General features: G+C 45.4%; 5 non-coding genes across 5 annotated transcripts; all 5 read right to left on the bottom strand.

The window, feature by feature from the left end:
• Positions 1 to 115: 115 nt before the first annotated feature.
• TRNAN-GUU (transfer RNA asparagine (anticodon GUU)) lies at positions 116 to 188 on the bottom strand. Its single transcript has one exon. It is a non-coding gene; the product is annotated as a tRNA-Asn (tRNA).
• Positions 189 to 2,754: 2,566 nt separating this feature from the next.
• Positions 2,755 to 2,827, bottom strand: TRNAN-GUU (transfer RNA asparagine (anticodon GUU)). The gene has a single exon. It is a non-coding gene; the product is annotated as a tRNA-Asn (tRNA).
• A 514-nt stretch (positions 2,828 to 3,341) lies between these two features.
• TRNAN-GUU (transfer RNA asparagine (anticodon GUU)) lies at positions 3,342 to 3,414 on the bottom strand. The gene has a single exon. It is a non-coding gene; the product is annotated as a tRNA-Asn (tRNA).
• A 9,894-nt stretch (positions 3,415 to 13,308) lies between these two features.
• On the bottom strand, positions 13,309 to 13,381 carry TRNAN-GUU (transfer RNA asparagine (anticodon GUU)). The gene has a single exon. It is a non-coding gene; the product is annotated as a tRNA-Asn (tRNA).
• Positions 13,382 to 15,213: 1,832 nt separating this feature from the next.
• TRNAN-GUU (transfer RNA asparagine (anticodon GUU)) lies at positions 15,214 to 15,286 on the bottom strand. The gene has a single exon. It is a non-coding gene; the product is annotated as a tRNA-Asn (tRNA).
• Positions 15,287 to 27,429: the final 12,143 nt, after the last annotated feature.

Raw genomic sequence — 27,429 nt, 5'->3', positions numbered from 1 at the left:
TCGGTAACAGCCGACGGCGTTAACCATTGCGCAACGGAAGCCCAACGATTAAATGTTCGTCAGGTATTGTGGAAAAAGTTTGGATTTTTACGTTACATATGAGATTTCACAACACCGCTCCCGGGTGGGCTCGAACCACCAACCTTTCGGTTAACAGCCGAACGCGCTAACCATTGCGCCACGGAAGCCCAAAAATTAAATGTTCGTCAGGTATTGTGGAAAAATTTTGACTTTTTACGTCACATCTAAGACCTCACAACACCGCTCACGGATGGGCTCGAACCACCAACCTTTCGGTTAACAGCCGAACGCGCTAACCATTGCGCCACGGAAGCCCAAAGATTAAATGTTCGTCAGGTATTGTGGAAAAACTTTGACTTTTTACGTTACATCTAAGACCTCACAACACCGCTCCCGGATGGGCTCAAACCACCAACCTTTCGGTTAACAGCCGACGGCGTTAACCATTGCGCAACGGAAGCCCAAAGATTAAATGTTCGTCAGGTATTGTGGAAAAACTTTGACTTTTTACGTCACATCTGAGACTTCACAACACCGCTCCCGGATGGGCTCGAACCACAAACCTTTTGAATAACAGCTGAACGCTCTAACCATTGCGCCACGGAAGACCAAAAATTTAATGTTCGTCAGTTATTTTTAAAAAACTCTGAATTTTACGTTACATCTAAGACCTCACAACACCGCTCCCGTTTGGGCTCGAACCACCAACCTTTCGGTTAACAGCCGAACGCGCTAACCATTGCGCCACGGAAGCCCAAAAATTAAATGGTCGTCGGGTATTGTGGAAACACTTTGGCTTTTTACGTTACATGTGAGAGCTCACAACACCGCTCCCGGGTGGGCTCGAACCACCAACCTTTCGGTTAACAGCCGAACGCGCTAACCATTGCGCCACAGAAGCCCAAAGATTAAATGTTCGTCAGGTATTTTTAAAAAACTCTGAATTTTACGTTACATCTAAGACCTCACAACACCGCTCCCGGATGGGCTCGAACCACCAACCTTTCGGTTAACAGCCGACGGCGTTAACCATTGCGCAACGGAAGCCCAAAGATTAAATGTTCGTCAGGTATTGTGGAAAAACTTTGGATTTTTACGTTACATGTGAGATCTCACAACACCGCTCCCGGGTGGGCTCGAACCACCAACCTTTCGGTTAACAGCCGAACGCGTTAACCATTGCGCCTCGGAAGCCCAAAGAATAAATGTTCGTCAGTTATTGTGGCAAAACTTTGACTTTTTACGTCACATCTGAGACTTCACAACACCGCTCCCGGATGGGCTCGAACCACAAACCTTTTGAATAACAGCTGAACGCTCTAACCATTGCGCCACGGAAGACCAAAAATTTAATGTTCGTCAGTTATTTTTAAAAAACTCTGAATTTTACGTTACATCTAAGACCTCACAACACCGCTCCCGGATGGGCTCGAACCACCAACCTTTCGGTTAACAGCCGACGGCGTTAACCATTGCGCCACGGAAGCCCAAAAATTAAATGGTCGTCGGGTATTGTGGAAACACTTTGGCTTTTTACGTTACATGTGAGAGCTCACAACACCGCTCCCGGGTGGGCTCGAACCACCAACCTTTCGGTTAACAGCCGAACGCGCTAACCATTGCGCCACAGAAGCCCAAAGATTAAATGTTCGTCAGGTATTTTTAAAAAACTCTGAATTTTACGTTACATCTAAGACCTCACAACACCGCTCCCGGATGGGCTCGAACCACCAACCTTTCGGTTAACAGCCGACGGCGTTAACCCTTGCGCAACGGAAGCCCAAAGATTAAATGTTCGTCAGGTATTGTGGAAAAACTTTGGATTTTTACGTTACATGTGAGATCTCACAACACCGCTCCCGGGTGGGCTCGAACCACCAACCTTTCGGTTAACAGCCGAACGCGTTAACCATTGCGCCTCGGAAGCCCAAAGAATAAATGTTCGTCAGGTATTGTGGAAAAACTTTGACTTTTTACGTTACATCTAAGACCGCACAACACCGCTCACGGATGGGCTCGAACCACCAACCTTTCGGTTAACAGCCGAACGCGCTAACCATTGCGCCAAGGAAGCTCAGAAATGAAATGGTCGTCAGGTATTGTGGAAAAACTTTGACTTTTTACGTCACATCTGAGACCTCACAACACCGCTCCCGGATGGGCTCGAACCACCAACCTTTTGGTTAACAGCCGAACGCGCTAACCATTGCGCCACGGAAGCTCAAAAATTAAATGGTCGTCAGGTATGTGGAAAAACTTTGACTTTTTACGTTACATTTGAGACTTCACAACACTGCTGCCGGGTGGGCTCGAACCACAAACCTTAAGGTTAACATCCGAACACGCTAACCATGGAGCCAAGGAAGCTCAGAAATGAAATGGTCGTCAGGTATTGTGGAAAAACTTTGACTTTTTACGTCACATCTGAGACTTCACAACACCGCTCCCGGATGGGCTCGAACCACAAACCTTTTGAATAACAGCTGAACGCTCTAACCATTGCGCCAAGGAAGCCCAAAAATTAAATGTTCGTCAGTTATTTTTAAAAAACTCTGAATTTTACGTTACATCTAAGACCTCACAACACCGCTCCCGGATGGGCTCGAACCACCAACCTTTCGGTAACAGCCGACGGCGTTAACCATTGCGCAACGGAAGCCCAACGATTAAATGTTCGTCAGGTATTGTGGAAAAAGTTTGGATTTTTACGTTACATATGAGATTTCACAACACCGCTCCCGGGTGGGCTCGAACCACCAACCTTTCGGTTAACAGCCGAACGCGCTAACCATTGCGCCACGGAAGCCCAAAAATTAAATGTTCGTCAGGTATTGTGGAAAAATTTTGACTTTTTACGTCACATCTAAGACCTCACAACACCGCTCACGGATGGGCTCGAACCACCAACCTTTCGGTTAACAGCCGAACGCGCTAACCATTGCGCCACGGAAGCCCAAAGATTAAATGTTCGTCAGGTATTGTGGAAAAACTTTGACTTTTTACGTTACATCTAAGACCTCACAACACCGCTCCCGTATGGGCTCAAACCACCAACCTTTCGGTTAACAGCCGACGGCGTTAACCATTGCGCAACGGAAGCCCAAAGATTAAATGTTCGTCAGGTATTGTGGAAAAACTTTGACTTTTTACGTCACATCTGAGACTTCACAACACCGCTCCCGGATGGGCTCGAACCACAAACCTTTTGAATAACAGCTGAACGCTCTAACCATTGCGCCACGGAAGACCAAAAATTTAATGTTCGTCAGTTATTTTTAAAAAACTCTGAATTTTACGTTACATCTAAGACCTCACAACACCGCTCCCGGGTGGGCTCGAACCACCAACCTTTCGGTTAACAGCCGAACGCGCTAACCATTGCGCCACGGAAGCCCAAAAATTAAATGGTCGTCGGGTATTGTGGAAACACTTTGGCTTTTTACGTTACATGTGAGAGCTCACAACACCGCTCCCGGGTGGGCTCGAACCACCAACCTTTCGGTTAACAGCCGAACGCGCTAACCATTGCGCCACAGAAGCCCAAAGATTAAATGTTCGTCAGGTATTTTTAAAAAACTCTGAATTTTACGTTACATCTAAGACCTCACAACACCGCTCCCGGATGGGCTCGAACCACCAACCTTTCGGTTAACAGCCGACGGCGTTAACCATTGCGCAACGGAAGCCCAAAGATTAAATGTTCGTCAGGTATTGTGGAAAAACTTTGGATTTTTACGTTACATGTGAGATCTCACAACACCGCTCCCGGGTGGGCTCGAACCACCAACCTTTCGGTTAACAGCCGAACGCGTTAACCATTGCGCCTCGGAAGCCCAAAGAATAAATGTTCGTCAGTTATTGTGGCAAAACTTTGACTTTTTACGTCACATCTGAGACTTCACAACACCGCTCCCGGATGGGCTCGAACCACAAACCTTTAGAATAACAGCTGAACGCTCTAACCATTGCGCCACGGAAGACCAAAAATTTAATGTTCGTCAGTTATTTTTAAAAAACTCTGAATTTTACGTTACATCTAAGACCTCACAACACCGCTCCCGGATGGGCTCGAACCACCAACCTTTCGGTTAACAGCCGACGGCGTTAACCATTGCGCCACGGAAGCCCAAAAATTAAATGGTCGTCGGGTATTGTGGAAACACTTTGGCTTTTTACGTTACATGTGAGAGCTCACAACACCGCTCCCGGGTGGGCTCGAACCACCAACCTTTCGGTTAACAGCCGAACGCGCTAACCATTGCGCCACAGAAGCCCAAAGATTAAATGTTCGTCAGGTATTTTTAAAAAACTCTGAATTTTACGTTACATCTAAGACCTCACAACACCGCTCCCGGATGGGCTCGAACCACCAACCTTTCGGTTAACAGCCGACGGCGTTAACCATTGCGCAACGGAAGCCCAAAGATTAAATGTTCGTCAGGTATTGTGGAAAAACTTTGGATTTTTACGTTACATGTGAGATCTCACAACACCGCTCCCGGGTGGGCTCGAACCACCAACCTTTCGGTTAACAGCCGAACGCGTTAACCATTGCGCCTCGGAAGCCCAAAGAATAAATGTTCGTCAGTTATTGTGGCAAAACTTTGACTTTTTACGTCACATCTGAGACTTCACAACACCGCTCCCGGATGGGCTCGAACCACAAACCTTTTGAATAACAGCTGAACGCTCTAACCATTGCGCCACGGAAGACCAAAAATTAAATGTTCGTCAGTTATTTTTAAAAAACTCTGAATTTTACGTTACATCTAAGACCTCTCAACACCGCTCCCGGATGGGCTGGAGCCACCAACCTTTCGGTTAACAGCCGACGGCGTTAACCATTGTGCAACGGAAGCCCAAAGATTAAATGTTCGTCAGGTATTGTGGAAAAACTTTGACTTTTTACGTCACATATGAGACTTCACAACACCGCTCCCGGATGGGCTCGAACCACAAACCTTTTGAATAACAGCTGAACGCTCTAACCATTGCGCCAAGGAAGACCAAAAATTTAATGTTCGTCAGTTATTTTTAAAAAACTCTGAATTTTACGTTACATCTAAGACCTCACAACACCGCTCCCGGATGGGCTCGAACCACCAACCTTTCGGTTAACAGCCGACGGCGTTAACCATTGCGCCACGGAAGCCCAAAAATTAAATGGTCGTCGGGTATTGTGGAAACACTTTGGCTTTTTACGTTACTTGTGAGAGCTCACAACACCGCTCCCGGGTGGGCTCGAACCACCAACCTTTCGGTTAACAGCCGAACGCGCTAACCATTGCGCCACAGAAGCCCAAAGATTAAATGTTCGTCAGGTATTTTTAAAAAACTCTGAATTTTACGTTACATCTAAGACCTCACAACACCGCTCCCGGATGGGCTCGAACCACCAACCTTTCGGTTAACAGCCGACGGCGTTAACCATTGCGCAACGGAAGCCCAAAGATTAAATGTTCGTCAGGTATTGTGGAAAAACTTTGGATTTTTACGTTACATGTGAGATCTCACAACACCGCTCCCGGGTGGGCTCGAACCACCAACCTTTCGGTTAACAGCCGAACGCGTTAACCATTGCGCCACGGAAGCCCAAAGAATAAATATTCGTCAGTTATTGTGGAAAAACTTTGACTTTTTACGTCACATCTGAGACTTCACAACACCGCTCCCGGATGGGCTCGAACCACAAACCTTTTGAATAACAGCTGAACGCTCTAACCATTGCGCCACGGAAGACCAAAAATTTAATGTTCGTCAGTTATTTTTAAAAAACTCTGAATTTTACGTTACATCTAAGACCTCACAACACCTCTCCCGGATGGGCTCGAACCACCAACCTTTCGGCTAACAGCCGAGGGCGTTAACCATTGTGCAACGGAAGCCCAAAGATTAAATGTTCGTCAGGTATTGTGGAAAAACTTTGACTTTTCACGTCACATCTGAGACTTCACAACACCGCTCCCCAATGGGCTCGAACCACAAACCTTTTGAATAACAGGTGAACGCTCTAAACATTGCGCCACGGAAGCCCAAAAATTAAATGTTCGTCAGTTATTTTTAAAAAAACTCTGAATTTTACGTTACATCTAAGACCTCACAACACCGCTCCCGGATGGGCTCGAGCCACAGACCTTTCGGTTAACAGCCGTCGGCGTTAACCATTGCGCAACGGAAGCCCAAAGATTAAATGTTCGTCAGGTATTGTGGAAAAACTTTGACTTTTTACGTCACATCTGAGACTTCACAACACCGCTCCCGGATGGGCTCGAACCACAAACCTTTTGAATAACAGCTGAACGCTCTAACCATTGCGCCACGGAAGACCAAAAATTAAATGTTCGTCAGTTATTTTTAAAAAACTCTGAATTTTACGTTACATCTAAGACCTCTCAACACCGCTCCCGGATGGGCTGGAGCCACCAACCTTTCGGTTAACAGCCGACGGCGTTAACCATTGTGCAACGGAAGCCCAAAGATTAAATGTTCGTCAGGTATTGTGGAAAAACTTTGACTTTTTACGTCACATATGAGACTTCACAACACCGCTCCCGGATGGGCTCGAACCACAAACCTTTTGAATAACAGCTGAACGCTCTAACCATTGCGCCACGGAAGACCAAAAATTTAATGTTCGTCAGTTATTTTTAAAAAACTCTGAATTTTACGTTACATCTAAGACCTCACAACACCGCTCCCGGATGGGCTCGAACCACCAACCTTTCGGTTAACAGCCGACGGCGTTAACCATTGCGCCACGGAAGCCCAAAAATTAAATGGTCGTCGGGTATTGTGGAAACACTTTGGCTTTTTACGTTACTTGTGAGAGCTCACAACACCGCTCCCGGGTGGGCTCGAACCACCAACCTTTCGGTTAACAGCCGAACGCGCTAACCATTGCGCCACAGAAGCCCAAAGATTAAATGTTCGTCAGGTATTTTTAAAAAACTCTGAATTTTACGTTACATCTAAGACCTCACAACACCGCTCCCGGATGGGCTCGAACCACCAACCTTTCGGTTAACAGCCGACGGCGTTAACCATTGCGCAACGGAAGCCCAAAGATTAAATGTTCGTCAGGTATTGTGGAAAAACTTTGGATTTTTACGTTACATGTGAGATCTCACAACACCGCTCCCGGGTGGGCTCGAACCACCAACCTTTCGGTTAACAGCCGAACGCGTTAACCATTGCGCCACGGAAGCCCAAAGAATAAATGTTCGTCAGTTATTGTGGAAAAACTTTGACTTTTTACGTCACATCTGAGACTTCACAACACCGCTCCCGGATGGGCTCGAACCACAAACCTTTTGAATAACAGCTGAACGCTCTAACCATTGCGCCACGGAAGACCAAAAATTTAATGTTCGTCAGTTATTTTTAAAAAACTCTGAATTTTACGTTACATCTAAGACCTCTCAACACCGCTCCCGGATGGGCTGGAGCCACCAACCTTTCGGTTAACAGCCGACGGCGTTAACCATTGTGCAACGGAAGCCCAAAGATTAAATGTTCGTCAGGTATTGTGGAAAAACTTTGACTTTTTACGTCACATCTGAGACCTCACAACACCGCTCCCGGATGGGCTCGAACCACAAACCTTTTGAATAACAGCTGAACGCTCTAAACATTGCGCCACGGAAGCCCAAAAATTAAATGTTCGTCAGTTATTTTTAAAAAACTCTGAATTTTACGTTACATCTAAGACCTCACAACACCGCTCCCGGGTTAGCTCGAACCACCAACCTTTCGGTTAACAGCCGAACGCGCTAACCATTGCTTCACGGAAGCCCAAAAATTAAATGTTCGTCAGGTATTGTGGAAAAACTTTGACTTTTTACGTCACATCTGAGACTTCACAACACCGCTCCCGGATGGGCTCGAACCACAAACCTTTTGAATAACAGCTGAACGCTCTAAACATTGCGCCAAGGAAGCCCAAAAATTAAATGTTCGTCAGTTTTTTTTAAAAAACTCTGAATTTTACGTTACATCTAAGACCTCACAACACCGCTCCCGGATGGGCTCGAACCACCAACCTTTCGGCTAACAGCCGAGGGCGTTAACCATTGTGCAACGGAAGCCCAAAGATTAAATGTTCGTCAGGTATTGTGGAAAAACTTTGACTTTTCACGTCACATCTGAGACTTCACAACACCGCTCCCCAATGGGCTCGAACCACAAACCTTTTGAATAACAGCTGAACGCTCTAAACATTGCGCCACGGAAGCCCAAAAATTAAATGTTCGTCAGTTATTTTTAAAAAACTCTGAATTTTACGTTACATCTAAGACCTCACAACACCGCTCCCGGATGGGCTCGAGCCACAGACCTTTCGGTTTACAGCCGACGGCGTTAACCATTGCGCAACGGAAGCCCAAAGATTAAATGTTCGTCAGGTATTGTGGAAAAACTTTGACTTTTTACGTCACATCTGAGACTTCACAACACCGCTCCCGGATGGGCTCGAACCACAAACCTTTTGAATAACAGCTGAACGCTCTAACCATTGCGCCACGGAAGACCAAAAATTAAATGTTCGTCAGTTATTTTTAAAAAACTCTGAATTTTACGTTACATCTAAGACCTCTCAACACCGCTCCCGGATGGGCTGGAGCCACCAACCTTTCGGTTAACAGCCGACGGCGTTAACCATTGTGCAACGGAAGCCCAAAGATTAAATGTTCGTCAGGTATTGTGGAAAAACTTTGACTTTTTACGTCACATCTGAGACTTCACAACACCGCTCCCGGATGGGCTCGAACCACAAACCTTTTGAATAACAGCTGAACGCTCTAAACATTGCGCCACGGAAGCCCAAAAATTAAATGTTCGTCAGTTATTTTTAAAAAACTCTGAATTTTACGTTACATCTAAGACCTCACAACACCGCTCCCGGATGGGCTCGAACCACCAACCTTTCGGTTAACAGCCGACGGCGTTAACCATTGCGCCACGGAAGCCCAAAAATTAAATGGTCGTCGGGTATTGTGGAAACACTTTGGCTTTTTACGTTACTTGTGAGAGCTCACAACACCGCTCCCGGGTGGGCTCGAACCACCAACCTTTCGGTTAACAGCCGAACGCGCTAACCATTGCGCCACAGAAGCCCAAAGATTAAATGTTCGTCAGGTATTTTTAAAAAACTCTGAATTTTACGTTACATCTAAGACCTCACAACACCGCTCCCGGATGGGCTCGAACCACCAACCTTTCGGTTAACAGCCGACGGCGTTAACCATTGCGCAACGGAAGCCCAAAGATTAAATGTTCGTCAGGTATTGTGGAAAAACTTTGGATTTTTACGTTACATGTGAGATCTCACAACACCGCTCCTGGGTGGGCTCGAACCACCAACCTTTCGGTTAACAGCCAAACGCGCTAACCATTGCGCCACGGAAGCCCAAAGATTAAATGTTCGTCAGGTATTGTGGAAAAACTTTGACTTTTTACGTCACATCTGAGACTTCACAACACCGCTCCCGGATGGGCTCGAACCACAAACCTTTTGAATAACAGCTGAACGCTCTAACCATTGCGCCACGGAAGACCAAAAATTAAAGGTTCGTCAGTTATTTTTAAAAAACTCTGAATTTTACGTTACATCTAAGACCTCACAACACCGCTCCCGGATGGGCTCGAACCACCAACCTTTCGGTTAACAGCCGACGGCGTTAACCATGGTGCAACGGAAGCCCAAAGATTAAATGTTCGTCAGGTATTGTGGAAAAACTTTGACTTTTTACGTCACATCTGAGACTTCACAACACCGCTCCCGGATGGGCGCGAACCACAAACCTTTTGAATAACAGCTGAACGCTCTAAACATTGCGCCAATGAAGCCCAAAAATTAAATGTTCGTCAGTTATTTTTAAAAAACTCTGAATTTTACGTTACATCTAAGACCTCACAACACCGCTCCCGGGTGGGCTCGAACCACCAACCTTTCGGTTAACAGCCGAACGCGCTAACCATTGCTTCACGGAAGCCCAAAGATTAAATGTTCGTCAGGTATTGTGGAAAAACTTTGACTTTTTACGTCACATCTGAGACTTCACAACACCGCTCCCGGATGGGCTCGAACCACAAACCTTTTGAATAACAGCTGAACGCTCTAAACATTGCGCCACGGAAGCCCAAAAATTAAATGTTCGTCAGTTATTTTTAAAAAACTCTGAATTTTACGTTACATCTAAGACCTCACAACACCGCTCCCGGGTGGGCTCGAACCACCAACCTTTCGGTTAACAACCGAACGCGCTAACCATTGCTTCACGGAAGCCCAAAAATTAAATGTTCGTCAGGTATTGTGGAAAAACTTTAACTTTTTACGTCACATCTGAGACTTCACAACACCGCTCCCGGATGGGCTCGAACCACAAACCTTTTGAATAACAGCTGAACGCTCTAAACATTGCGCAACGGAAGCCCAAAGATTAAATGTTCGTCAGGTATTGTGGAAAAACTTTAACTTTTTACGTCACATCTGAGACTTCACAACACCGCTCCCGGATGGGCTCGAACCACAAACCTTTTGAATAACAGCTGAACGCTCTAACCATTGCGCCACGGAAGACCAAAAATTAAAGGTTCGTCAGTTATTTTTAAAAAACTCTGAATTTTACGTTACATCTAAGACCTCACAACACCGCTCCCGGATGGGCTCGAACCACCAACCTTTCGGTTAACAGCCGACGGCGTTAACCATTGTGCAACGGAGGCCCAAAGATTAAATGTTCGTCAGGTATTGTGGAAAAACTTTGACTTTTTACGTCACATCTGAGACTTCACAACACCGCTCCCGGATGGGCTCGAACCACAAACCTTTTGAATAACAGCTGAACGCTCTAAACATTGCGCCACGGAAGCCCAAAAATTAAATGTTCGTCAGTTATTTTTAAAAAACTCTGAATTTTACGTTACATCTAAGACCTCACAACACCGCTCCCGGGTGGGCTCGAACCACCAACCTTTCGGTTAACAGCCGAACGCGCAAACCATTGCGCCACGGAAGCCCAAAGATTAAATGTTCGTCAGGTATTGTGGAAAAACTTTGACTTTTTACGTCACATCTGAGACTTCACAACACCGCTCCCGGATGGGCTCGAACCACAAACCTTTTGAATAACAGCTGAACGCTCTAACCATTGCGCCACGGAAGACCAAAAATTAAAGGTTCGTCAGTTATTTTTAAAAAACTCTGAATTTTACGTTACATCTAAGACCTCACAACACCGCTCCCGGATGGGCTCGAACCACCAACCTTTCGGTTAACAGCCGACGGCGTTAACCATTGTGCAACGGAAGCCCAAAGATTAAATGTTCGTCAGGTATTGTGGAAAAACTTTGACTTTTTACGTCACATCTGAGACTTCACAACACCGCTCCCGGATGGGCTCGAACCACAAACCTTTTGAATAACAGCTGAACGCTCTAAACATTGCGCCACGGAAGCCCAAAAATTAAATGTTCGTCAGTTATTTTTAAAAAACTCTGAATTTTACGTTACATCTAAGACCTCACAACACCGCTCCCGGGTGGGCTCGAACCACCAACCTTTCGGTTAACAGCCGAACGCGCTAACCATTGCTTCACGGAAGCCCAAAAATTAAATGTTCGTCAGGTATTGTGGAAAAACTTTAACTTTTTACGTCACATCTGAGACTTCACAACACCGCTCCCAGATGGGCTCGAACCACAAACCTTTTGAATAACAGCTGAACGCTCTAAACATTGCGCAACGGAAGCCCAAAGATTAAATGTTCGTCAGGTATTGTGGAAAAACTTTAACTTTTTACGTCACATCTGAGACTTCACAACACCGCTCCCGGATGGGCTCGAACCACAAACCTTTTGAATAACAGCTGAACGCTCTAACCATTGCGCCACGGAAGACCAAAAATTAAATGTTCGTCAGTTATTTTTAAAAAACTCTGAATTTTTCGTTACATCTAAGACCTCACAACACCGCTCCCGGGTGGGCTCGAACCACCAACCTTTCGGTTAACAGCCGAACGCGCTAACCATTGCTTCACGGAAGCCCAAAGATTAAATGTTCGTCAGGTATTGTGGAAAAACTTTGACTTTTTACGTCACATCTGAGACTTCACAACACCGCTCCCGGATGGGCTCGAACCACAAACCTTTTGAATAACAGCTGAACGCTCTAAACATTGCGCCACGGAAGCCCAAAAATTAAATGTTCGTCAGTTATTTTTAAAAAACTCTGAATTTTACGTTACATCTAAGACCTCACAACACCGCTCCCGGGTGGGCTCGAACCACCAACCTTTCGGTTAACAGCCGAACGCGCTAACCATTGCTTCACGGAAGCCCAAAAATTAAATGTTCGTCAGGTATTGTGGAAAAACTTTGACTTTTTACGTCACATCTGAGACTTCACAACACCGCTCCCGGATGGGCTCGAACCACAAACCTTTTGAATAACAGCTGAACGCTCTAAACATTGCGCAACGGAAGCCCAAAGATTAAATGTTCGTCAGGTATTGTGGAAAAACTTTAACTTTTTACGTCACATCTGAGACTTCACAACACCGCTCCCGGATGGGCTCGAACCACAAACCTTTTGAATAACAGCTGAACGCTCTAACCATTGCGCCACGGAAGACCAAAAATTAAATGTTCGTCAGTTATTTTTAAAAAACTCTGAATTTTACGTTACATCTAAGACCTCACAACACCGCTCCCGGATGGGCTCGAACCACAAACCTTTCGGTTAACAGCCGACGGCGTTAACCATTGTGCAACGGAAGCCCAAAGATTAAATGTTCGTCAGGTATTGTGGAAAAACTTTGACTTTTTACGTCACATCTGAGACTTCACAACACCGCTCCCGGATGGGCTCGAACCACAAACCTTTTGAATAACAGCTGAACGCTCTAACCATTGCGCCACGGAAGACCAAAAATTAAAGGTTCGTCAGTTATTTTTAAAAAACTCTGAATTTTACGTTACATCTAAGACCTCACAACACCGCTCCCGGATGGGCTCGAACCACCAACCTTTCGGTTAACAGCCGACGGCGTTAACCATTGTGCAACGGAAGCCCAAAGATTAAATGTTCGTCAGGTATTGTGGAAAAACTTTGACTTTTTACGTCACATCTGAGACTTCACAACACCGCTCCCGGATGGGCTCGAACCACAAACCTTTTGAATAACAGCTGAACGCTCTAAACATTGCGCCACGGAAGCCCAAAAATTAAATGTTCGTCAGTTATTTTTAAAAAACTCTGAATTTTACGTTACATCTAAGACCTCACAACACCGCTCCCGGGTGGGCTCGAACCACCAACCTTTCGGTTAACAGCCGAACGCGCTAACCATTGCGCCACGGAAGCCCAAAGATTAAATGTTCGTCAGGTATTGTGGAAAAACTTTGACTTTTTACGTCACATCTGAGACTTCACAACACCGCTCCCGGATGGGCTCGAACCACAAACCTTTTGAATAACAGCTGAACGCTCTAACCATTGCGCCACGGAAGACCAAAAATTAAAGGTTCGTCAGTTATTTTTAAAAAACTCTGAATTTTACGTTACATCTAAGACATCACAACACCGCTCCCGGATGGGCTCGAACCACCAACCTTTCGGTTAACAGCCGACGGCGTTAACCATTGTGCAACGGAAGCCCAAAGATTAAATGTTCGTCAGGTATTGTGGAAAAACTTTGACTTTTTACGTCACATCTGAGACTTCACAACACCGCTCCCGGATGGGCGCGAACCACAAACCTTTTGAATAACAGCTGAACGCTCTAAACATTGCGCCAATGAAACCCAAAAATTAAATGTTCGTCAGTTATTTTTAAAAAACTCTGAATTTTACGTTACATCTAAGACCTCACAACACCGCTCCCGGGTGGGCTCGAACCACCAACCTTTCGGTTAACAGCCGAACGCGCTAACCATTGCTTCACGGAAGCCCAAAGATTAAATGTTCGTCAGGTATTGTGGAAAAACTTTGACTTTTTACGTCACATCTGAGACTTCACAACACCGCTCCCGGATGGGCTCGAACCACAAACCTTTTGAATAACAGCTGAACGCTCTAAACATTGCGCCACGGAAGCCCAAAAATTAAATGTTCGTCAGTTATTTTTAAAAAACTCTGAATTTTACGTTACATCTAAGACCTCACAACACCGCTCCCGGGTGGGCTCGAACCACCAACCTTTCGGTTAACAGCCGAACGCGCTAACCATTGCTTCACGGAAGCCCAAAAATTAAATGTTCGTCAGGTATTGTGGAAAAACTTTAACTTTTTACGTCACATCTGAGACTTCACAACACCGCTCCCGGATGGGCTCGAACCACAAACCTTTTGAATAACAGCTGAACGCTCTAAACATTGCGCAACGGAAGCCCAAAGATTAAATGTTCGTCAGGTATTGTGGAAAAACTTTAACTTTTTACGTCACATCTGAGACTTCACAACACCGCTCCCGGATGGGCTCGAACCACAAACCTTTTGAATAACAGCTGAACGCTCTAACCATTGCGCCACGGAAGACCAAAAATTAAATGTTCGTCAGTTATTTTTAAAAAACTCTGAATTTTACGTTACATCTAAGACCTCACAACACCGCTCCCGGATGGGCTCGAACCACAAACCTTTCGGTTAACAGCCGACGGCGTTAACCATTGTGCAACGGAAGCCCAAAGATTAAATGTTCGTCAGGTATTGTGGAAAAACTTTGACTTTTTACGTCACATCTGAGACTTCACAACACCGCTCCCGGATGGGCTCGAACCACAAACCTTTTGAATAACAGCTGAACGCTCTAACCATTGCGCCACGGAAGACCAAAAATTAAAGGTTCGTCAGTTATTTTTAAAAAACTCTGAATTTTACGTTACATCTAAGACCTCACAACACCGCTCCCGGATGGGCTCGAACCACCAACCTTTCGGTTAACAGCCGACGGCGTTAACCATTGTGCAACGGAAGCCCAAAGATTAAATGTTCGTCAGGTATTGTGGAAAAACTTTGACTTTTTACGTCACATCTGAGACTTCACAACACCGCTCCCGGATGGGCTCGAACCACAAACCTTTTGAATAACAGCTGAACGCTCTAAACATTGCGCCACGGAAGCCCAAAAATTAAATGTTCGTCAGTTATTTTTAAAAAACTCTGAATTTTACGTTACATCTAAGACCTCACAACACCGCTCCCGGGTGGGCTCGAACCACCAACCTTTCGGTTAACAGCCGAACGCGCTAACCATTGCGCCACGGAAGCCCAAAGATTAAATGTTCGTCAGGTATTGTGGAAAAACTTTGACTTTTTACGTCACATCTGAGACTTCACAACACCGCTCCCGGATGGGCTCGAACCACAAACCTTTTGAATAACAGCTGAACGCTCTAACCATTGCGCCACGGAAGACCAAAAATTAAAGGTTCGTCAGTTATTTTTAAAAAACTCTGAATTTTACGTTACATCTAAGACATCACAACACCGCTCCCGGATGGGCTCGAACCACCAACCTTTCGGTTAACAGCCGACGGCGTTAACCATTGTGCAACGGAAGCCCAAAGATTAAATGTTCGTCAGGTATTGTGGAAAAACTTTGACTTTTTACGTCACATCTGAGACTTCACAACACCGCTCCCGGATGGGCGCGAACCACAAACCTTTTGAATAACAGCTGAACGCTCTAAACATTGCGCCAATGAAACCCAAAAATTAAATGTTCGTCAGTTATTTTTAAAAAACTCTGAATTTTACGTTACATCTAAGACCTCACAACACCGCTCCCGGGTGGGCTCGAACCACCAACCTTTCGGTTAACAGCCGAACGCGCTAACCATTGCTTCACGGAAGCCCAAAGATTAAATGTTCGTCAGGTATTGTGGAAAAACTTTGACTTTTTACGTCACATCTGAGACTTCACAACACCGCTCCCGGATGGGCTCGAACCACAAACCTTTTGAATAACAGCTGAACGCTCTAAACATTGCGCCACGGAAGCCCAAAAATTAAATGTTCGTCAGTTATTTTTAAAAAACTCTGAATTTTACGTTACATCTAAGACCTCACAACACCGCTCCCGGGTGGGCTCGAACCACCAACCTTTCGGTTAACAGCCGAACGCGCTAACCATTGCTTCACGGAAGCCCAAAAATTAAATGTTCGTCAGGTATTGTGGAAAAACTTTAACTTTTTACGTCACATCTGAGACTTCACAACACCGCTCCCGGATGGGCTCGAACCACAAACCTTTTGAATAACAGCTGAACGCTCTAAACATTGCGCAACGGAAGCCCAAAGATTAAATGTTCGTCAGGTATTGTGGAAAAACTTTAACTTTTTACGTCACATCTGAGACTTCACAACACCGCTCCCGGATGGGCTCGAACCACAAACCTTTTGAATAACAGCTGAACGCTCTAACCATTGCGCCACGGAAGACCAAAAATTAAATGTTCGTCAGTTATTTTTAAAAAACTCTGAATTTTACGTTACATCTAAGACCTCACAACACCGCTCCCGGATGGGCTCGAACCACCAACCTTTCGGTTAACAGCCGACGGCGTTAACCATTGTGCAACGGAAGCCCAAAGATTAAATGTTCGTCAGGTATTGTGGAAAAACTTTGACTTTTTACGTCACATCTGAGACTTCACAACACCGCTCCCGGATGGGCTCGAACCACAAACCTTTTGAATAACAGCTGAACGCTCTAACCATTGCGCCACGGAAGACCAAAAATTTAATGTTCGTCAGTTATTTTTAAAAAACTCTGAATTTTACGTTACATCTAAGACCTCACAACACCGCTCCCGGATGGGCTCGAACCACCAACCTTTCGGTTAACAGCCGACGGCGTTAACCATTGCGCCACGGAAGCCCAAAAATTAAATGGTCGTCGGGTATTGTGGAAACACTTTGGCTTTTTACGTTACATGTGAGAGCTCACAACACCGCTCCCGGGTGGGCTCGAACCACCAACCTTTCGGTTAACAGCCGAACGCGCTAACCATTGCGCCACAGAAGCCCAAAGATTAAATGTTCGTCAGGTATTTTTAAAAAACTCTGAATTTTACGTTACATCTAAGACCTCACAACACCGCTCCCGGATGGGCTCGAACCACCAACCTTTCGGTTAACAGCCGACGGCGTTAACCATTGTGCAACGGAAGCCCAAAGATTAAATGTTCGTCAGGTATTGTGGAAAAACTTTGACTTTTTACGTCACATCTGAGACTTCACAACACCGCTCCCGGATGGGCGCGAACCACAAACCTTTTGAATAACAGCTGAACGCTCTAAACATTGCGCCAATGAAGCCCAAAAATTAAATGTTCGTCAGTTATTTTTAAAAAACTCTGAATTTTACGTTACATCTAAGACCTCACAACACCGCTCCCGGGTGGGCTCGAACCACCAACCTTTCGGTTAACAGCCGAACGCGCTAACCATTGCTTCACGGAAGCCCAAAGATTAAATGTTCGTCAGGTATTGTGGAAAAACTTTGACTTTTTACGTCACATCTGAGACTTCACAACACCGCTCCCGGATGGGCTCGAACCACAAACCTTTTGAATAACAGCTGAACGCTCTAAACATTGCGCCACGGAAGCCCAAAAATTAAATGTTCGTCAGTTATTTTTAAAAAACTCTGAATTTTACGTTACATCTAAGACCTCACAACACCGCTCCCGGGTGGGCTCGAACCACCAACCTTTCGGTTAACAGCCGAACGCGCTAACCATTGCTTCACGGAAGCCCAAAAATTAAATGTTCGTCAGGTATTGTGGAAAAACTTTAACTTTTTACGTCACATCTGAGACTTCACAACACCGCTCCCGGATGGGCTCGAACCACAAACCTTTTGAATAACAGCTGAACGCTCTAAACATTGCGCAACGGAAGCCCAAAGATTAAATGTTCGTCAGGTATTGTGGAAAAACTTTAACTTTTTACGTCACATCTGAGACTTCACAACACCGCTCCCGGATGGGCTCGAACCACAAACCTTTTGAATAACAGCTGAACGCTCTAACCATTGCGCCACGGAAGACCAAAAATTAAATGTTCGTCAGTTATTTTTAAAAAACTCTGAATTTTACGTTACATCTAAGACCTCACAACACCGCTCCCGGATGGGCTCGAACCACCAACCTTTCGGTTAACAGCCGACGGCGTTAACCATTGTGCAACGGAAGCCCAAAGATTAAATGTTCGTCAGGTATTGTGGAAAAACTTTGACTTTTTACGTCACATCTGAGACTTCACAACACCGCTCCCGGATGGGCTCGAACCACAAACCTTTTGAATAACAGCTGAACGCTCTAACCATTGCGCCACGGAAGACCAAAAATTTAATGTTCGTCAGTTATTTTTAAAAAACTCTGAATTTTACGTTACATCTAAGACCTCACAACACCGCTCCCGGATGGGCTCGAACCACCAACCTTTCGGTTAACAGCCGACGGCGTTAACCATTGCGCCACGGAAGCCCAAAAATTAAATGGTCGTCGGGTATTGTGGAAACACTTTGGCTTTTTACGTTACATGTGAGAGCTCACAACACCGCTCCCGGGTGGGCTCGAACCACCAACCTTTCGGTTAACAGCCGAACGCGCTAACCATTGCGCCACAGAAGCCCAAAGATTAAATGTTCGTCAGGTATTTTTAAAAAACTCTGAATTTTACGTTACATCTAAGACCTCACAACACCGCTCCCGGATGGGCTCGAACCACCAACCTTTCGGTTAACAGCCGACGGCGTTAACCATTGCGCAACGGAAGCCCAAAGATTAAATGTTCGTCAGGTATTGTGGAAAAACTTTGGATTTTTACGTTACATGTGAGATCTCACAACACCGCTCCCGGGTGGGCTCGAACCACCAACCTTTCGGTTAACAGCCGAACGCGTTAACCATTGCGCCACGGAAGCCCAAAGAATAAATGTTCGTCAGTTATTGTGGAAAAACTTTGACTTTTTTTACGTCACATCTGAGACTTCACAACACCGCTCCCGGATGGGCTCGAACCACAAACCTTTTGAATAACAGCTGAACGCTCTAACTATTGCGCCACGGAAGACCAAAAATTTAATGTTCGTCAGTTATTTTTAAAAAACTCTGAATTTTACGTTACATCTAAGACCTCACAACACCGCTCCCGGATGGGCTCGAACCACCAACCTTTCGGCTAACAGCCGAGGGCGTTAACCATTGTGCAACGGAAGCCCAAAGATTAAATGTTCGTCAGGTATTGTGGAAAAACTTTGACTTTTCACGTCACATCTGAGACTTCACAACACCGCTCCCCAATGGGCTCGAACCACAAACCTTTTGAATAACAGCTGAACGCTCTAAACATTGCGCCACGGAAGCCCAAAAATTAAATGTTCGTCAGTTATTTTTAAAAAAACTCTGAATTTTACGTTACATCTAAGACCTCACAACACCGCTCCCGGATGGGCTCGAGCCACAGACCTTTCGGTTAACAGCCGACGGCGTTAACCATTGCGCAACGGAAGCCCAAAGATTAAATGTTCGTCAGGTATTGTGGAAAAACTTTGACTTTTTACGTCACATCTGAGACTTCACAACACCGCTCCCGGATGGGCTCGAACCACAAACCTTTTGAATAACAGCTGAACGCTCTAACCATTGCGCCACGGAAGACCAAAAATTAAATGTTCGTCAGTTATTTTTAAAAAACTCTGAATTTTACGTTACATCTAAGACCTCTCAACACCGCTCCCGGATGGGCTGGAGCCACCAACCTTTCGGTTAACAGCCGACGGCGTTAACCATTGTGCAACGGAAGCCCAAAGATTAAATGTTCGTCAGGTATTGTGGAAAAACTTTGACTTTTTACGTCACATCTGAGACTTCACAACACCGCTCCCGGATGGGCTCGAACCACAAACCTTTTGAATAACAGCTGAACGCTCTAACCATTGCGCCACGGAAGACCAAAAATTTAATGTTCGTCAGTTATTTTTAAAAAACTCTGAATTTTACGTTACATCTAAGACCTCACAACACCGCTCCCGGATGGGCTCGAACCACCAACCTTTCGGTTAACAGCCGACGGCGTTAACCATTGCGCCACGGAAGCCCAAAAATTAAATGGTCGTCGGGTATTGTGGAAACACTTTGGCTTTTTACGTTACATGTGAGAGCTCACAACACCGCTCCCGGGTGGGCTCGAACCACCAACCTTTCGGTTAACAGCCGAACGCGCTAACCATTGCGCCACAGAAGCCCAAAGATTAAATGTTCGTCAGGTATTTTTAAAAAACTCTGAATTTTACGTTACATCTAAGACCTCACAACACCGCTCCCGGATGGGCTCGAACCACCAACCTTTCGGTTAACAGCCGACGGCGTTAACCATTGCGCAACGGAAGCCCAAAGATTAAATGTTCGTCAGGTATTGTGGAAAAACTTTGGATTTTTACGTTACATGTGAGATCTCACAACACCGCTCCCGGGTGGGCTCGAACCACCAACCTTTCGGTTAACAGCCGAACGCGTTAACCATTGCGCCACGGAAGCCCAAAGAATAAATGTTCGTCAGTTATTGTGGAAAAACTTTGACTTTTTACGTCACATCTGAGACTTCACAACACCGCTCCCGGATGGGCTCGAACCACAAACCTTTTGAATAACAGCTGAACGCTCTAACCATTGCGCCACGGAAGACCAAAAATTTAATGTTCGTCAGTTATTTTTAAAAAACTCTGAATTTTACGTTACATCTAAGACCTCACAACACCGCTCCCGGATGGGCTCGAACCACCAACCTTTCGGCTAACAGCCGAGGGCGTTAACCATTGTGCAACGGAAGCCCAAAGATTAAATGTTCGTCAGGTATTGTGGAAAAACTTTGACTTTTCACGTCACATCTGAGACTTCACAACACCGCTCCCCAATGGGCTCGAACCACAAACCTTTTGAATAACAGCTGAACGCTCTAAACATTGCGCCACGGAAGCCCAAAAATTAAATGTTCGTCAGTTATTTTTAAAAAAACTCTGAATTTTACGTTACATCTAAGACCTCACAACACCGCTCCCGGATGGGCTCGAGCCACAGACCTTTCGGTTAACAGCCGACGGCGTTAACCATTGCGCAACGGAAGCCCAAAGATTAAATGTTCGTCAGGTATTGTGGAAAAACTTTGACTTTTTACGTCACATCTGAGACTTCACAACACCGCTCCCGGATGGGCTCGAACCACAAACCTTTTGAATAACAGCTGAACGCTCTAACCATTGCGCCACGGAAGACCAAAAATTAAATGTTCGTCAGTTATTTTTAAAAAACTCTGAATTTTACGTTACATCTAAGACCTCTCAACACCGCTCCCGGATGGGCTCGAGCCACAGACCTTTCGGTTAACAGCCGACGGCGTTAACCATTGCGCAACGGAAGCCCAAAGATTAAATGTTCGTCAGGTATTGTGGAAAAACTTTGACTTTTTACGTCACATCTGAGACTTCACAACACCGCTCCCGGATGGGCTCGAACCACAAACCTTTTGAATAACAGCTGAACGCTCTAACCATTGCGCCACGGAAGACCAAAAATTAAATGTTCGTCAGTTATTTTTAAAAAACTCTGAATTTTACGTTACATCTAAGACCTCTCAACACCGCTCCCGGATGGGCTGGAGCCACCAACCTTTCGGTTAACAGCCGACGGCGTTAACCATTGTGCAACGGAAGCCCAAAGATTAAATGTTCGTCAGGTATTGTGGAAAAACTTTGACTTTTTACGTCACATCTGAGACTTCACAACACCGCTCCCGGATGGGCTCGAACCACAAACCTTTTGAATAACAGCTGAACGCTCTAACCATTGCGCCACGGAAGACCAAAAATTTAATGTTCGTCAGTTATTTTTAAAAAACTCTGAATTTTACGTTACATCTAAGACCTCACAACACCGCTCCCGGATGGGCTCGAACCACCAACCTTTCGGTTAACAGCCGACGGCGTTAACCATTGCGCCACGGAAGCCCAAAAATTAAATGGTCGTCGGGTATTGTGGAAACACTTTGGCTTTTTACGTTACATGTGAGAGCTCACAACACCGCTCCCGGGTGGGCTCGAACCACCAACCTTTCGGTTAACAGCCGAACGCGCTAACCATTGCGCCACAGAAGCCCAAAGATTAAATGTTCGTCAGGTATTTTTAAAAAACTCTGAATTTTACGTTACATCTAAGACCTCACAACACCGCTCCCGGATGGGCTCGAACCACCAACCTTTCGGTTAACAGCCGACGGCGTTAACCATTGCGCAACGGAAGCCCAAAGATTAAATGTTCGTCAGGTATTGTGGAAAAACTTTGGATTTTTACGTTACATGTGAGATCTCACAACACCGCTCCCGGGTGGGCTCGAACCACCAACCTTTCGGTTAACAGCCGAACGCGTTAACCATTGCGCCACGGAAGCCCAAAGAATAAATGTTCGTCAGTTATTGTGGAAAAACTTTGACTTTTTACGTCACATCTGAGACTTCACAACACCGCTCCCGGATGGGCTCGAACCACAAACCTTTTGAATAACAGCTGAACGCTCTAACCATTGCGCCACGGAAGACCAAAAATTTAATGTTCGTCAGTTATTTTTAAAAAACTCTGAATTTTACGTTACATCTAAGACCTCACAACACCGCTCCCGGATGGGCTCGAACCACCAACCTTTCGGCTAACAGCCGAGGGCGTTAACCATTGTGCAACGGAAGCCCAAAGATTAAATGTTCGTCAGGTATTGTGGAAAAACTTTGACTTTTCACGTCACATCTGAGACTTCACAACACCGCTCCCCAATGGGCTCGAACCACAAACCTTTTGAATAACAGCTGAACGCTCTAAACATTGCGCCACGGAAGCCCAAAAATTAAATGTTCGTCAGTTATTTTTAAAAAAACTCTGAATTTTACGTTACATCTAAGACCTCACAACACCGCTCCCGGATGGGCTCGAGCCACAGACCTTTCGGTTAACAGCCGACGGCGTTAACCATTGCGCAACGGAAGCCCAAAGATTAAATGTTCGTCAGGTATTGTGGAAAAACTTTGACTTTTTACGTCACATCTGAGACTTCACAACACCGCTCCCGGATGGGCTCGAACCACAAACCTTTTGAATAACAGCTGAACGCTCTAACCATTGCGCCACGGAAGACCAAAAATTAAATGTTCGTCAGTTATTTTTAAAAAACTCTGAATTTTACGTTACATCTAAGACCTCTCAACACCGCTCCCGGATGGGCTGGAGCCACCAACCTTTCGGTTAACAGCCGACGGCGTTAACCATTGTGCAACGGAAGCCCAAAGATTAAATGTTCGTCAGGTATTGTGGAAAAACTTTGACTTTTTACGTCACATCTGAGACTTCACAACACCGCTCCCGGATGGGCTCGAACCACAAACCTTTTGAATAACAGCTGAACGCTCTAACCATTGCGCCACGGAAGACCAAAAATTTAATGTTCGTCAGTTATTTTTAAAAAACTCTGAATTTTACGTTACATCTAAGACCTCACAACACCGCTCCCGGATGGGCTCGAACCACCAACCTTTCGGTTAACAGCCGACGGCGTTAACCATTGCGCCACGGAAGCCCAAAAATTAAATGGTCGTCGGGTATTGTGGAAACACTTTGGCTTTTTACGTTACATGTGAGAGCTCACAACACCGCTCCCGGGTGGGCTCGAACCACCAACCTTTCGGTTAACAGCCGAACGCGCTAACCATTGCGCCACAGAAGCCCAAAGATTAAATGTTCGTCAGGTATTTTTAAAAAACTCTGAATTTTACGTTACATCTAAGACCTCACAACACCGCTCCCGGATGGGCTCGAACCACCAACCTTTCGGTTAACAGCCGACGGCGTTAACCATTGCGCAACGGAAGCCCAAAGATTAAATGTTCGTCAGGTATTGTGGAAAAACTTTGGATTTTTACGTTACATGTGAGATCTCACAACACCGCTCCCGGGTGGGCTCGAACCACCAACCTTTCGGTTAACAGCCGAACGCGTTAACCATTGCGCCACGGAAGCCCAAAGAATAAATGTTCGTCAGTTATTGTGGAAAAACTTTGACTTTTTACGTCACATCTGAGACTTCACAACACCGCTCCCGGATGGGCTCGAACCACAAACCTTTTGAATAACAGCTGAACGCTCTAACCATTGCGCCACGGAAGACCAAAAATTTAATGTTCGTCAGTTATTTTTAAAAAACTCTGAATTTTACGTTACATCTAAGACCTCACAACACCGCTCCCGGATGGGCTCGAACCACCAACCTTTCGGCTAACAGCCGAGGGCGTTAACCATTGTGCAACGGAAGCCCAAAGATTAAATGTTCGTCAGGTATTGTGGAAAAACTTTGACTTTTCACGTCACATCTGAGACTTCACAACACCGCTCCCCAATGGGCTCGAACCACAAACCTTTTGAATAACAGCTGAACGCTCTAAACATTGCGCCACGGAAGCCCAAAAATTAAATGTTCGTCAGTTATTTTTAAAAAAACTCTGAATTTTACGTTACATCTAAGACCTCACAACACCGCTCCCGGATGGGCTCGAGCCACAGACCTTTCGGTTAACAGCCGACGGCGTTAACCATTGCGCAACGGAAGCCCAAAGATTAAATGTTCGTCAGGTATTGTGGAAAAACTTTGACTTTTTACGTCACATCTGAGACTTCACAACACCGCTCCCGGATGGGCTCGAACCACAAACCTTTTGAATAACAGCTGAACGCTCTAACCATTGCGCCACGGAAGACCAAAAATTAAATGTTCGTCAGTTATTTTTAAAAAACTCTGAATTTTACGTTACATCTAAGACCTCTCAACACCGCTCCCGGATGTGCTGGAGCCACCAACCTTTCGGTTAACAGCCGACGGCGTTAACCATTGTGCAACGGAAGCCCAAAGATTAAATGTTCGTCAGGTATTGTGGAAAAACTTTGACTTTTTACGTCACATCTGAGACTTCACAACACCGCTCCCGGATGGGCTCGAACCACAAACCTTTTGAATAACAGCTGAACGCTCTAAACATTGCGCCACGGAAGCCCAAAAATTAAATGTTCGTCAGTTATTTTTAAAAAACTCTGAATTTTACGTTACATCTAAGACCTCACAACACCGCTCCCGGGTTAGCTCGAACCACCAACCTTTCGGTTAACAGCCGAACGCGCTAACCATTGCTTCACGGAAGCCCAAAAATTAAATGTTCGTCAGGTATTGTGGAAAAACTTTGACTTTTTACGTCACATCTGAGACTTCACAACACCGCTCCCGGATGGGCTCGAACCACAAACCTTTTGAATAACAGCTGAACGCTCTAAACATTGCGCCACGGAAGCCCAAAAATTAAATGTTCGTCAGTTATTTTTAAAAAACTCTGAATTTTACGTTACATCTAAGACCTCACAACACCGCTCCCGGATGGGCTCGAACCACCAACCTTTCGGTTAACAGCCGACGGCGTTAACCATTGCGCAACGGAAGCCCAAAGATTAAATGTTCGTCAGGTATTGTGGAAAAACTTTGGATTTTTACGTTACATGTGAGATCTCACAACACCGCTCCTGGGTGGGCTCGAACCACCAACCTTTCGGTTAACAGCCAAACGCGCTAACCATTGCGCCACGGAAGCCCAAAGATTAAATGTTCGTCAGGTATTGTGGAAAAACTTTGACTTTTTACGTCACATCTGAGACTTCACAACACCGCTCCCCAATGGGCTCGAACCACAAACCTTTTGAATAACAGCTGAACGCTCTAAACATTGCGCCACGGAAGCCCAAAAATTAAATGTTCGTCAGTTATTTTTAAAAAAACTCTGAATTTTACGTTACATCTAAGACCTCACAACACCGCTCCCGGATGGGCTCGAGCCACAGACCTTTCGGTTAACAGCCGACGGCGTTAACCATTGCGCAACGGAAGCCCAAAGATTAAATGTTCGTCAGGTATTGTGGAAAAACTTTGACTTTTTACGTCACATCTGAGACTTCACAACACCGCTCCCGGATGGGCTCGAACCACAAACCTTTTGAATAACAGCTGAACGCTCTAACCATTGCGCCACGGAAGACCAAAAATTAAATGTTCGTCAGTTATTTTTAAAAAACTCTGAATTTTACGTTACATCTAAGACCTCTCAACACCGCTCCCGGATGGGCTGGAGCCACCAACCTTTCGGTTAACAGCCGACGGCGTTAACCATTGTGCAACGGAAGCCCAAAGATTAAATGTTCGTCAGGTATTGTGGAAAAACTTTGACTTTTTACGTCACATCTGAGACTTCACAACACCGCTCCCGGATGGGCTCGAACCACAAACCTTTTGAATAACAGCTGAACGCTCTAAACATTGCGCCACGGAAGCCCAAAAATTAAATGTTCGTCAGTTATTTTTAAAAAACTCTGAATTTTACGTTACATCTAAGACCTCACAACACCGCTCCCGGGTTAGCTCGAACCACCAACCTTTCGGTTAACAGCCGAACGCGCTAACCATTGCTTCACGGAAGCCCAAAAATTAAATGTTCGTCAGGTATTGTGGAAAAACTTTGACTTTTTACGTCACATCTGAGACTTCACAACACCGCTCCCGGATGGGCTCGAACCACAAACCTTTTGAATAACAGCTGAACGCTCTAAACATTGCGCCACGGAAGCCCAAAAATTAAATGTTCGTCAGTTATTTTTAAAAAACTCTGAATTTTACGTTACATCTAAGACCTCACAACACCGCTCCCGGATGGGCTCGAACCACCAACCTTTCGGTTAACAGCCGACGGCGTTAACCATTGCGCAACGGAAGCCCAAAGATTAAATGTTCGTCAGGTATTGTGGAAAAACTTTGGATTTTTACGTTACATGTGAGATCTCACAACACCGCTCCTGGGTGGGCTCGAACCACCAACCTTTCGGTTAACAGCCAAACGCGCTAACCATTGCGCCACGGAAGCCCAAAGATTAAATGTTCGTCAGGTATTGTGGAAAAACTTTGACTTTTTACGTCACATCTGAGACTTCACAACACCGCTCCCCAATGGGCTCGAACCACAAACCTTTTGAATAACAGCTGAACGCTCTAAACATTGCGCCACGGAAGCCCAAAAATTAAATGTTCGTCAGTTATTTTTAAAAAAACTCTGAATTTTACGTTACATCTAAGACCTCACAACACCGCTCCCGGATGGGCTCGAGCCACAGACCTTTCGGTTAACAGCCGACGGCGTTAACCATTGCGCAACGGAAGCCCAAAGATTAAATGTTCGTCAGGTATTGTGGAAAAACTTTGACTTTTTACGTCACATCTGAGACTTCACAACACCGCTCCCGGATGGGCTCGAACCACAAACCTTTTGAATAACAGCT

Source organism: Phalangium opilio, unplaced genomic scaffold, assembly GCF_054372755.1.
Source record: "Phalangium opilio isolate 3A_F unplaced genomic scaffold, DU_Popi_V2 ptg000352l_1, whole genome shotgun sequence".
NCBI classification, from domain to species: domain Eukaryota; kingdom Metazoa; phylum Arthropoda; class Arachnida; order Opiliones; family Phalangiidae; genus Phalangium; species Phalangium opilio.
Note: the sequence above shows the minus strand (reverse complement) of the source record. Positions and strands in the feature narration are given on the sequence as shown.